We start from the raw sequence: 13,085 nt of genomic DNA on the forward strand, positions 1-13,085 counted from the left end.
TGCTGCAGATCTAGCAGTTATACAGAGCTCATGAATATGCTGGACTACCTGCAGCGCGCCAAGTAGTCCTCTAATCATAATCTACTGCTGAATAAACAGTGATTTTATCAAAACTACCTTAAGCCACCCATTAAATGAAACAATGCAGGAATCAGGATCTCTGCCCATACATTATGCTGCTCTCAGATTAGCTGTTAAAAACCTGATGACAGATTGTCTTTAATGTACTGCAGCGTATTATGGCTGTCATTGTAATACAGATAGGTAGACGTCTAGGCATCCACTGAACATAGACACAGGCGTCTTCTAAGGCTATGTGCCCACGCTACAGGATTTATCGCGGATTTGACGCGGATTTTGACGCGGATTTAGCGCGGATTTGCCGAAAATCTGCAGCACAGCTACTCCCCAGCCATTTCAATGGCATTTTGGAAATGCTGTGCCCATGCTGCGGATTTTTCCGCTGCGGATTTTGCCGCGGATTTTGATGCGGAACAAACTGCAGCATGTCAATTGTTTGGTGCAGTTTTGGTGCGGATTTTCTGTTTTGAATGGGGGAAAAAAAAAAAAATGAAATCCGCATCAAAATCCGCGGCAAATCCGCGGTAAATCCGCGGTAAATCCGCGGCAAATCCGCGGGTGCGGATTTGCCGTGAAAGTTGCGGATTTTCAGGCAAAAAAATCCGCATGGACATTCTAGCGTGGGCACATAGCCTTAAGGTCCCCGGATGCCATAAATACTACGTCATTATTGATGGAGGAGGTGTGACAGTGTTCAGCAGAGAACACACTAAAGTGAGAAGAGCTGACACCGATCTCTAATCCTGCACTCAACTGAATCCAATGCCCCTGAAAAGTAACCTTCACTGATAGTCGTCAATTCCAGGACCATGGACAGCAGCACCACGTAATCTATAACCACATCGCACTGCAGACACTGGAACTATGGCAGGGAACCTTTTAAAGACTTAGGCTCTGTGCGCACTGGGAAATGGAATTTTCTTGAGAAAATTCCGCATGCTCTCAAAGATTACCGCACCCGCGGTAAAAAACCGCGGGAAACCGCACCCGAAAACCGCATGCGGTTTGCCGCGGTTTGCCGCGGCTTTACCGCGGTATTGTTCGCGGTATTGCCGCGGTTTTGCCGCGTGCGGGTTGGGAGGTGCTTTATTGCATTCAATGCAATAAAGCACATTGAAGAAAAAAAAAAAAAACAAAAAAAAAAAAATACATTTAATTCTGATAGTAGATAGACAGAAGAATAGATAGAGGGATAGATAGATAGACAGACAGACAGACAGACAGACAGATAGAGGGATAGATAGAGGGATAGATATTGGACAGATCGCTACATTTCCCACGGTCGGCAGTGAGTTCACATTACCGGCCGTGGGAAATGACCGGTAATTACCTCTGCTGTCTGCTGCATTCAGCCTGTGTCTGTGACACATCGCGGCTGGATGTCAGCAGTGCAGGACGCAGGAGCCGGAGCTGTGTGGATTACGCCGGAGCTTTGTTTGGGGGGGTTAATAAAAGGGTGAACGAGGCTTGTTGGTTTTATTTAAAATAAAGGATTTTTCGGTGTCTGTTTTTTTCACTTTACTTATGGGTTGATCATGTCAGCTGTCACATAGACGCTGCCATGATCAAGCCTGGGGTTAATGGCGGTGGTCCCCCATCACCATTAACCCCTTGTATTACCTTGTCACCACTGCTACACGGTGGCAAGAAGAGCCGAGGACACGCCGGCAGTGCCGCATAATGGATGCGACAGTGCCGGGGCAGCTGCGGCTGATATTCTCGGCTGCCGGAGGGGGAGTGAGGCGGGGGACATTACCCCTGCCCCTCTCCCTCCCCAGCCTGAGAATACCGGGCCGCCGCTGTGTGCTTACCTCGGCTGGACGGTAAATATACAGCGGAGCCCACGTTCTTTTTTTCCTATATTTCCGTTTTCTTTCTATGTGTGTTCCATGTGTCTGTGTCTGTGTTCTATGTGTGTGATGTGTGTGTGTCTGTGATCTGTGTGTGTTTACTCTGCACGGCTTCCTCTTCCTGTAATGACATCACTTCCCTGCAAAACCGCAGCAAGTGATGTACATTACCGGAGGTAAACCGCGAAATACCGCAGGGAATAACGCAGGAAAACGCAGTGAACCGCACAGAATTTGCTGCCTGCGTTATTCCCTGCGGGATTTCATGATTAACATTGAGTCAATGGAGTGAAATCCCGCAGCGATGTGCGGAAAAGAAGTGACATGCACTTGTTTTTGCTGCGGGATTCCCGCAGCAAAACATGCAGCTGTCAAATTCCGCCCAGTGCGCACAGGATTTTTTTTCTCCATAGGATTTGCTGGTGATTCACTGCAGAGATGTTATGAACATTTTCTGCAGCGAAACATGCAGCAAATCCGCGGCAAAATCCGCGGAAAATCCGGTAAGTGCGCACATAGCCTTAAGGCCCCGTCACACGCTACGATATATCTAACGATATGTCGTCGGGGTCACGGAATTCGTGACGCACATCCGGCATCGTTAGAGATGTCGTAGCGTGTGACAGCTACGAACGACTGTGAACGAGCAAAAATGCTCACCTTGTAGTTGCTCGTTGACACGTCGTTCATTTTCATAAAGTCGTTCCTCCTTCTGCGCGCCAGTGGTTCGTCGTTCCCGAGACAGCACATATCGCTCCGTGTGACACCCTGGGAACGACGAACACAGCTTACCTGCATCCCGCCGGCAATGTGTTAGGAAGGAGGTGGGCAGGATGTTGCGTCCCGCTCATCTCCGCCCCTACGCTTCTATTGGGCGGCCGCTGTGTGACGCCGAACGTCCCTCCTGCTTCAGGAAGAGGCTGTTCGCTACAGAGTATATGAATACCTAGGTCCATATTTGAACACTTATACTATGAAGAGTCACCAACAAGCCAACATATTCCTACAAAAGACCTCCAGATATTTAATCATACTGTCATTAATCATAATATCAAACTGTATCAAGGTTATGATAAATATATATTTTATTTCATACAAAATTTCAACATGATATTGCAAAGGTACAAGGATACAAAAAAGGGCAGAATAAAGTACAGAGATGTGCACATATAAAACTGCAAAACTGCAGGGGTGTGTGTCTGAAAACAGAGTCTGGGGGAAACAGTAATATATCAAAGATGATCAGCACAGTCCTCCATAGATAAATTACAGATCACCATGTCAACATTTAGGCAGGTCAGTCATATTAGAAATCAGTTGTAAACATAAAATATCAATAATCACAACATGATACAGATATCACCAGATGTAAATACACCTATTGTTATTAGTAGGTATCACAATTCAAGTGGCCGTTGCAAGACACATTGAACTATAAAGAAACCTGCTGGCAGTCCGCTGAAATGCCAGGCTTTTCACAATTGGAGGAGTGCACTACCACCCAGGACCAAGTACCGGTATAATAACCTACCCAGGTGTCACCACAGACCTCGTGCAGACACACCACCCTGCACCTCGACGCATTTCGCTACCGCTTCGTCGGGAGGTGCAGGTGTGCTGTGTGAGGCCGCTTATAACCCTGGCAAGTAAAACTTACCATCCTATGGCGGCGCGCTGCGGCAATCAGATGTTCGTCCTCCACTGTGACCGACGTCCAGGAACCCAGCGTGCGCATGCGCACACGCTCGGCACCTGATAGGACGCCAGGCAGAGAGGAGGAGAGGAGATCAGACCGCCGCGCGCGCACAGGACAGAAGGCAAAACCGCCATTTTTGAAAAGGGTATGCAGAGAGGGCATGCATGTAATTGTTTACAATAGAAAAAAACGGGCAATTGAATTTCATTATATTCTCTCCACAGGACTAGATTGTTTGAAGAATTCACAAATCAGGCAGATTCCACTTCTATACGGTAGATTATTATAATTCTCCAAGTATTCAGGGAAACAAGCAGCCATATCTAAAAATGCATTAAAATATATTATTAAAACATACAGTTAGGTCCAGAAATATTTGGACAGTGACGCAATTTTCGCGAGTTGGGCTCTGCATGCCACCACATTGGATTTGAAATGAAACCTCTACAACAGAATTCAAGTGCAGATTGTAACGTTTAATTTGAAGGTTTGAACAAAAATATCTGATAGAAATTGTAGGAATTGTACACATTTCTTTACAAACACTCCACATTTTAGGAGGTCAAAAGTAATTGGACAAATAAACCAAACCCAAACAAAATATTTTTATTTTCAATATTTTGTTGCGAATCCTTTAGAGGCAATCACTGCCTTAAGTCTGGAACCCATGGACATCACCAAACGCTGGGTTTCCTCCTTAATGCTTTGCCAGGCCTTTACAGCCGCAGCCTTCAGGTCTTGCTTGTTTGTGGGTCTTTCTGTCTTAAGTCTGGATTTGAGCAAGTGAAATGCATGCTCAATTGGGTTAAGATCTGGTGATTGACTTGGCCATTGCAGAATGTTCCACTTTTTTGCACTCATGAACTCCTGGGTAGCTTTGGCTGTATGCTTGGGGTCATTGTCCATCTGTAGTGTGAAGCGCCGTCCGATCAACTTTGCGGCATTTGGCTGAATCTGGGCTGAAAGTATATCCCGGTACACTTCAGAATTCATCCGGCTACTCTTGTCTGCTGTTATGTCATCAATAAACACAAGTGACCCAGTGCCATTGAAAGCCATGCATGCCCATGCCATCACGTTGCCTCCACCATGTTTTACAGAGGATGTGGTGTGCCTTGGATCATGTGCCGTTCCCTTCTCCAAACTTTTTTCTTCCCATCATTCTGGTACTGGTTGATCTTTGTCTCATCTGTCCATAGAATACTTTTCCAGAACTGAGCTGGCTTCATGAGGTGTTTTTCAGCAAATTTAACTCTGGCCTGTCTATTTTTGGAATTGATGAATGGTTTGCATCTAGATGTGAACCCTTTGTATTTACTTTCATGGAGTCTTCTCTTTACTGTTGACTTAGAGACAGATACACCTACTTCACTGAGAGTGTTCTGGACTTCAGTTGATGTTGTGAACGGGTTATTCTTCACCAAAGAAAGTATGCGGCGATCATCCACCACTGTTGTCATCCGTGGACGCCCAGGCCTTTTTGAGTTCCCAAGCTCACCAGTCAATTCCTTTTTTCTCAGAATGTACCCGACTGTTGATTTTGCTACTCCAAGCATGTCTGCTATCTCTCTGATGGATTTTTTCTTTTTTTTCAGCCTCAGGATGTTCTGATTCACCTCAATTGAGAGTTCCTTAGACCGCATGTTGTCTGGTCACAGCAACAGCTTCCAAATGCAAAGCCACACACCTGTAATCAACCCCAGACCTTTTAACTACTTCATTGATTACAGGTTAACGAGGGAGACGCCTTCAGAGTTAATTGAAGCCCTTAGAGTCCCTTGTCCAATTACTTTTGGTCCCTTGAAAAAGAGGAGGCTATGCATTACAGAGCTATGATTCCTAAACCCTTTCTCCGATTTGGATGTGAAAACTGTCATATTGCAGCTGGGAGTGTGCACTTTCAGCCCTTATTATATATATAATTGTATTTCTGAACATGTTTTTGTAAACAGCTAAAATAACAAAACTTGTGTCACTGTCCAAATATTTCTGGACCTAACTGTATGGTAAATAGCAAACAGCCAGAAATCCGACACTCCTTTACATAGCAGGACAGTGAGCCTAGTCAGTATTAGGTCAAAAAGGGCTTATAACTAATGACATCATTCAGACCTTTGGGTTTGACAGTATCTAAAATTGTTATCCATGGGGCTTCCTTTTGATGTAATACATTTTTAAAATCTCCCCCTCTCGCCCCAAGGTGGATCTTCTCTATGCCCCTAAATTTTAGCAACTGCCAATTACAGTTATGTTTGTCTTTAAAGTGTTTTGGAATATTTTTTAAGAGGCAAATTTCTTCCAGTTTATGTATTTTGGCAGCATTTTTTATATCCCGGATATGTTCCAGAATACGTACCCGGAATTCCCGACTGGTCAAGCCGATGTAAATTAGTCCGCAGGGACAGTTGGCCCACATAAATAATCCCGGATGATCGACAATTAATGAAATGTGTAATTTTAAACGTATTTTCCCGAGACAAATCCCAGAACTCCTCCACACGGTCAATTTGTGGACACGCTCCACAGTCACCACAGGACCGGGAGCCCCATCTTGGACCTTTGTTCATGCTAAAGAAATTCCTCTCTAGTCTAGGGGTATAATGACTCCTTACGATCTGATCCTTTAGAGTTTTGGCTCTTTTGGGTGTAATTGCAGGCCGGGGGGTTAATGTGCTAGCTAGATCATTATCAGTCAAAAGTACTGACCAATATTTATTGACAATTACAGACATCTCCCTCCATTGTGCATGGTAAGGGGTAATGAAACGTGCCACCCCCCCACCATCACTCCTTCTACCATGTCTCAATAATACATCACGTGGAGTAGCCTTGGCCCTATCATAACCAGCCTCAATAGACTGCTCATGATAGTGGCGAGCCCTAAACCGCCTCTTAAGGTCTGTAGATTGTCATTCTAACAGGGCATCATTGGAACACACCCGTTGGGCCCGCAAAAACTGACCCGTTGGGATAGATTTATTCACCTGTTTAGGGTGTGATGACCTTGCGCTCAGGATTGAGTTCACTGCCGTACCTTTACGAAATATGTCGGTACATAGTGATCCGTCAGTCCCTTTGGAAACCCGCACATCCAGGTAGTCAATCTTGTCACTGCTGCAAACATAAGTAAGATGAATGTTAATATTATTGATATTGAGCCGCTGCATAAAGATGTCCAGCTGATTGATCTCCCCCTGCCAAATTAAAAAAATGTCATCGATGAAACGCAGCCACATATGAACTGCGCCCATCTCAAAATCAGGAAAAATAATAGACCGCTCCCAATAACCAAGAAAGAGGTTTGCGTATGAGGGCGCACAAGACGCCCCCATCGCAACTCCTCTCTCTTGGAGATAGCAGCGGTCCTTAAATAAAAATAAATTATGACAAAGAATAAATTTTAATAAAAGCAGGAGGAGATCAATGAGCTGGACATCTAATTTCGTAGATCTTAAAAAGAAATCAACAGCCTCAATACCATCATCATGAGCTATGGATGTATACAGCGACTCAACGTCAGCAGTTACCATGACTATATCAGTTTCGAAGGTAATACCCTCTAACCGATTCAAAAATTCTGTTGAGTCCTGGATGTATGAAGGAAGGGTACTGACTAGTGGCTTTAAATAGTAATCCAGGAACCTACAGGCAGGCTCACATAGGCTGTTGTTCCCGGATACTATTGGCCTGCCTGGGGGACGCTCTATGTTTTTATGTACTTTTGGCAAAAAGATGGTGGGAATGGCTGGATATTCAACTACTAGGCCCTCAAAGATATTTTTTGGTATATTACTCATGAAGGCCGAGGAAAGTAAATCATATAATTCACCCTGATATTTTCTAAGGGGACTACCATCAAGCTTCGTGTAACAAGCAGTGTCATTTAGTTGCCTAAATTCCTCTGCTTCATATTTGACCTTTGACCAAAGAACAACATTTCCTCCCTTGTCAGCCTGCTTCACCACAAGATCATCCATATTTCTAATCTCTCTCAATGCTACACGTTGTCTGTAGCTGAGGTTATCATGTGTACGTCTACGAGGCAGACGTCGGAATTCTTGTGTTACTAATTTGGTGAATAAATCAATCGCAGGACAGGTCGACAAGGGAGGAAATGTAGTAGACTTTTTTTTAATAAATGACATAAAATCGGCTATACCAGTCTCCTCCTGTTCAGCCAGTAGCGATTCCAAGGTCTTTACTGCCTCAATCTCATCTGCAGATAAGTCAGAGTATGCACCCATCACTTTTTTGGAAAAATATTTTTTGTACAAAAGTTTACGACTGAATAGATTTACAGTTGGGTCCAGAAATATTTGGACAGTGACACAAGTTTTGTTATTTTAGCTGTTTACAAAAACATGTTCAGAAATACAATTATATATATAATATGGGCTGAAAGTGCACACTCCCAGCTGCAATATGAGAGTTTTCACATCCAAATCGGAGAAAGGGTTTAGGAATCATAGCTCTGTAATGCATAGCCTCCTCTTTTTCAAGGGACCAAAAGTAATTGGACAAGGGACTCTAAGGGCTGCAATTAACTCTGAAGGCGTCTCCCTCGTTAACCTGTAATCAATGAAGTAGTTAAAAGGTCTGGGGTTGATTACAGGTGTGTGGTTTTGCATTTGGAAGCTGTTGCTGTGACCAGACAACATGCGGTCTAAGGAACTCTCAATTGAGGTGAAGCAGAACATCCTGAGGCTGAAAAAAAAGAAAAAATCCATCAGAGAGATAGCAGACATGCTTGGAGTAGCAAAATCAACAGTCGGGTACATTCTGAGAAAAAAGGAATTGACTGGTGAGCTTGGGAACTCAAAAAGGCCTGGGCGTCCACGGATGACAACAGTGGTGGATGATCGCCGCATACTTTCTTTGGTGAAGAAGAACCCGTTCACAACATCAACTGAAGTCCAGAACACTCTCAGTGAAGTAGGTGTATCTGTCTCTAAAGCCCGCTACACACGCTTCAATATATCTCACAATCCGTCGTTGGGGTCAAGTTGTAAGTGACGCACATCCGGCATCGTTTGTGAGGTATCTGCGTGTGACAGCTACGTGCGATCAGGATTGAACGCAAAACCGTTGATCGCAAATACATCGTATCATTCTCTAGAATTGAGCGTTTTGTTGCACGAACCTAGTGAATTGTAACGTGTGACATCCCTCATACGATTTTGATGTCTGAGGCTATGTGCGCAGGTGTGCGCTCTGCACCGCAGCTTAAAAAAGGTCCGCTTCAGAGCGCAGCTGAAAAGCTGCATTCTGAAGCGCCTCACAATGTCTGTCATTCACTAATCTCTGTCAGTCGGTCACTATCTCTGTCCCTCACTCTCTGTCCATGTCAGTCTATCCCCCTCTCTCATATACTCACCAATCACCGATCCCCGGCGCTGCACGGCGTTCACACTGCTCCGGCGGCTTTTACTGTTTTGACAAAGCCGGCCGCCCATTAAACAATCTCGTATTCCCTGCTTTCCCCGCCCACCGGCGCCTATGATTGGTTACAGTGAGACACGCCCCCACTCTGAGTGACAGGTGTCACACTGCACCCAATCACAGCAGCCGGTGGGCGTGTCTATACTGTGTAGTGAAATAAATAATTAAATAATGAAAAAAAAACGGCGTGCGGTTCCCCCCAATTTTAAAACCAGCCAGATAAAGCCATACGGCTGAAGGCTGGTATTCTCAGGATGGGGAGCTCCACGTTATGGGGAGCCCCCCAGCCTAACAATATCAGCCAACAGCCGCCCAGAATTGCCGCATACATTATATGCGACAGTTCTAGGACTGTACCCGGCTCTTCCCGATTTGCCCTGGTGCGTTGGCAGATCGGGGTAATAAGGAGTTATTGGCAGCCCATAGCTGCCACTAAATCCTAGATTAATCATGTCAGGCGTCTATGAGACACCCTCCATGATTAATCTGTAAATTACAGTAAATAAACACACACACGCCCGAAAAAATCCTTTATTAGAAATAAAAAACACAAACATATACCCTGGTTAACCACTTTAATCAGCCCCAAAAAGCCCTCCATGTCCGGCGTACTCCAGGATGCTCCAGCGTCGCTTCCAGCGCTGCTGCATGGAGGTGACCGGAGCTGCAGAATACACCGCCGCTCCGGTCACCTCCACGCAGGTAATGAAGACAGCCGCGCGATCAGCTGCTGTCACTGAGGTTACCCGCTGTCACTGGATCCAGCGGTGGCCGCGGGTAACCTCAGTGACAGCTCAGCTGATCGCGCTACTCACCTCAGTTGCTGCGTGGAGGTGATAGGAGCGGCGGTGAGTAGCGCGATCAGCTGAGCTGTCACTGAGGTTACCCGCGGCCACCGCTGGATCCAGTGACAGCGGGTAACCTCAGTGACAGCTCAGCTGATCGCGCGGCTGTGTTCATTAGCTGTGTGGAGGTGACCGGAGCGGCGGTGTGTGCTGCAGCTCCGGTCACCTCCATGCAGCAGCGCTGGAAGCGACGCTGGAGCATCCTGGATTACGCCGGACATGGAGGGCTTTTTGGGGCTGATTAAAGTGGTGAACCAGGGTATATGTTTGTGTTTTTTATTTCTAATAAAGGATTTTTTCGGGTGTGTGTGTTTATTTACTGTAATTTACAGATTAATCATGGAGGGTGTCTCATAGACGCCTGACATGATTAATCTAGGACTTATTGGCAGCTATGGGCTGCCAATAACTCCTTATTACCCCGATTTGCCAACGCACCAGGGCAAATCGGGAAGAGCCGGGTACAGTCCCAGAACAGTCGCATATAATGTATGCGGCAATTCTGGGCGGCTGTTGGATGATATTGTTAGGCTGGGGGGCTCCCCATAACGTGGAGCTCCCCATCCTGAGAATACCAGCCTTCAGCCGTATGGCTTTATCTGGCTGGTTTTAAAATTGGGGGGACCGCACGCCGTTTTTTTTCATTATTTAATTATTTATTTCACTACACAGTATAGACACGCCCACCGGCTGCTGTGATTGGGTGCAGTGTGACACCTGTTACTCAGAGTGGGGGCGTGTCTCACTGTAACCAATCATAGGCGCCGTTGGGCGGGGAAAGCAGGGAATACGAGATTGTTTAATGGGCGGCCGGCTTTTTCAAAACAGTAAAAGCCGCCGGAGCAGTGTGAACGCCGTGCAGCGCCGGAGATCGGGGATTGGTGAGTATGAGAGAGGGCTGCGCAATTCACTTACTCAGGAGTTTAGCGGTCATCGGTGAGTCCTTCACAGGTGACCGCTAATCAGTGCGCGACACAGACAGAGCCGCAGCATGACCGTGAAGTCGGGTGAAGTTCACCCGAGTTCATTCTGACAGTGCGGCTCTGTCTGTGTCTGCTGTCATCTGCCATTCAGCTCTGCTACATGGCTGTCTGTGTCTGCTGTTAGCGGCCATGTAGCAGAGCTGAACGGCAGATGACATAGTAAAAACGCATCCCTACACAGTACACACGCTTGGCAAGTCAATAAATAAAAAAAAAAAAGGTGCCCAATGCATACGTCACAGAACACATGATCTAAAGGATCGCACACAAAATTGATCAATTTAACATAGACTACTAACGCACGTGTGACAGCAAATGAACGACCAACGTGCAATCTCATAAGATCCCGTATGCAACCTGGGCGTGTCACATCGCAAATGCGATTGTACAACTAATTGCAACGTGTAAAGTGGGCTTAAGTCAACAGTAAAGAGAAGACTCCATGAAAGTAAATACAAAGGGTTCACATCTAGATGCAAACCATTCATCAATTCCAAAAATAGACAGGCCAGAGTTAAATTTGCTGAAAAACACCTCATGAAGCCAGCTCAGTTCTGGAAAAGTATTCTATGGACAGATGAGACAAAGATCAACCTGTACCAGAATGATGGGAAGAAAAAAGTTTGGAGAAGAAAGGGAACGGCACATGATCCAAGGCACACCACATCCTCTGTAAAACATGGTGGAGGCAACGTGATGGCATGGGCATGCATGGCTTTAAATGGCACTGGGTCACTTGTGTTTATTGATGACATAACAGCAGACAAGAGTAGCCGGATGAATTCTGAAGTGTACCGGGATATACTTTCAGCCCAGATTCAGCCAAATGCCGCAAAGTTGATCGGACGGCGCTTCATAGTACAGATGGACAATGACCCCAAGCATACAGCCAAAGCTACCCAGGAGTTCATGAGTGCAAAAAAGTGGAACATTCTGCAATGGCCAAGTCAATCACCAGATCTTAACCCAATTGAGCATGCATTTCACTTGCTCAAATCCAGACTTAAGACGGAAAGACCCACAAACAAGCAAGACCTGAAGGCTGCGGCTGTAAAGGCCTGGCAAAGCATTAAGAAGGAGGAAACCCAGCGTTTGGTGATGTCCATGGGTTCCAGACTTAAGGCAGTGATTGCCTCCAAAGGATTCGCAACAAAATATTGAAAATAAAAATATTTTGTTTGGGTTTGGTTTATTTGTCCAATTACTTTTGACCTCCTAAAATGTGGAGTGTTTGTAAAGAAATGTGTACAATTCCTACAATTTCTATCAGATATTTTTGTTCAAACCTTCAAATTAAACGTTACAATCTGCACTTGAATTCTGTTGTAGAGGTTTCATTTCAAATCCAATGTGGTGGCATGCAGAGCCCAACTCGCGAAAATTGTGTCACTGTCCAAATATTTCTGAACCTAACTGTAAGTCCTTGATGGCAGTAAAGACGTCGAAATCAGCCACTGGCGAAAAGGAAAGTCCCAGTTGTAAAACCTCCATTTGGTCAGCAGTCAATTTTACATCAGTAAGATTAATTACCTTAACCCCTTCAGCCCCGGGGCACTTTCCGTTTTTGCGTTTTTGTTTTTTGCTTCCCTTCTTCCGAGAGCCATAAGTTTTTTATTTTTCCATCAATCTTGCCATATGAGGGCTTGTTTTTTGCGGGACAAGTTGTACTTTTAAATGAAACCATAAGTTTTAAAATATGGTTTACTGGAAAACAGCAAAAAAAATTCCAAATGCGGAAAAATTGCAAAAAAAGTGTGATGGCACAATAGTTTTTCGGATGTTTATTCACGGTGTTCACTATATGGTAAAACTGATGTGTGGGTATGATGCCTGAGGTCGGTGCGAGTTTGTAGACACCAAACATGTATAGGTTTACATGTATCTAAGGGGTTAAAACATTCACAAGTTTGTCCAATAAAAGTGACGCACGTTTTGCGCCATTTTCCGAAACACGTAGCGTTCTTATTTTTTGGGAACTATGGCTCAGTGATGACTTATTTTTTGCGTCTCGAGCTGACGTTTATAATGGTACCATTTTTGCGCAGATGCTACGTTTTGATCGCCTGTTATTGCATTTTGCGTAAAACTTGCGGCAACCAAAAAACGTAATTTTGGCGTTTGGAATTTTTTGCCACTACGCCGTTTACCAATCAGATTAATTGATTTTATATTTTGATAGATCGGGCATTTC

The 13,085-nt window shown here is 45.1% G+C and overlaps 1 long non-coding RNA gene across 1 annotated transcript in view; it reads right to left on the bottom strand.

Moving 5' to 3' along the window:
• Window positions 1-3,060: 3,060 nt before the first annotated feature.
• Window positions 3,061-13,085, bottom strand: part of LOC142246087 (uncharacterized) — a 34,866-nt gene continuing 24,841 nt past the window's right edge. Inside the window, exons 3-4 of the long non-coding RNA XR_012724865.1 lie at window positions 6,612-6,741; window positions 3,061-3,950 (exon numbers count right to left, since the gene is read on the bottom strand). This is a non-coding gene — a long non-coding RNA (uncharacterized LOC142246087). The remainder of the gene's footprint in view (window positions 3,951-6,611; window positions 6,742-13,085) is intronic.

This window comes from Anomaloglossus baeobatrachus, chromosome 7, assembly GCF_048569485.1.
Source record: "Anomaloglossus baeobatrachus isolate aAnoBae1 chromosome 7, aAnoBae1.hap1, whole genome shotgun sequence".
NCBI classification, from domain to species: domain Eukaryota; kingdom Metazoa; phylum Chordata; class Amphibia; order Anura; family Aromobatidae; genus Anomaloglossus; species Anomaloglossus baeobatrachus.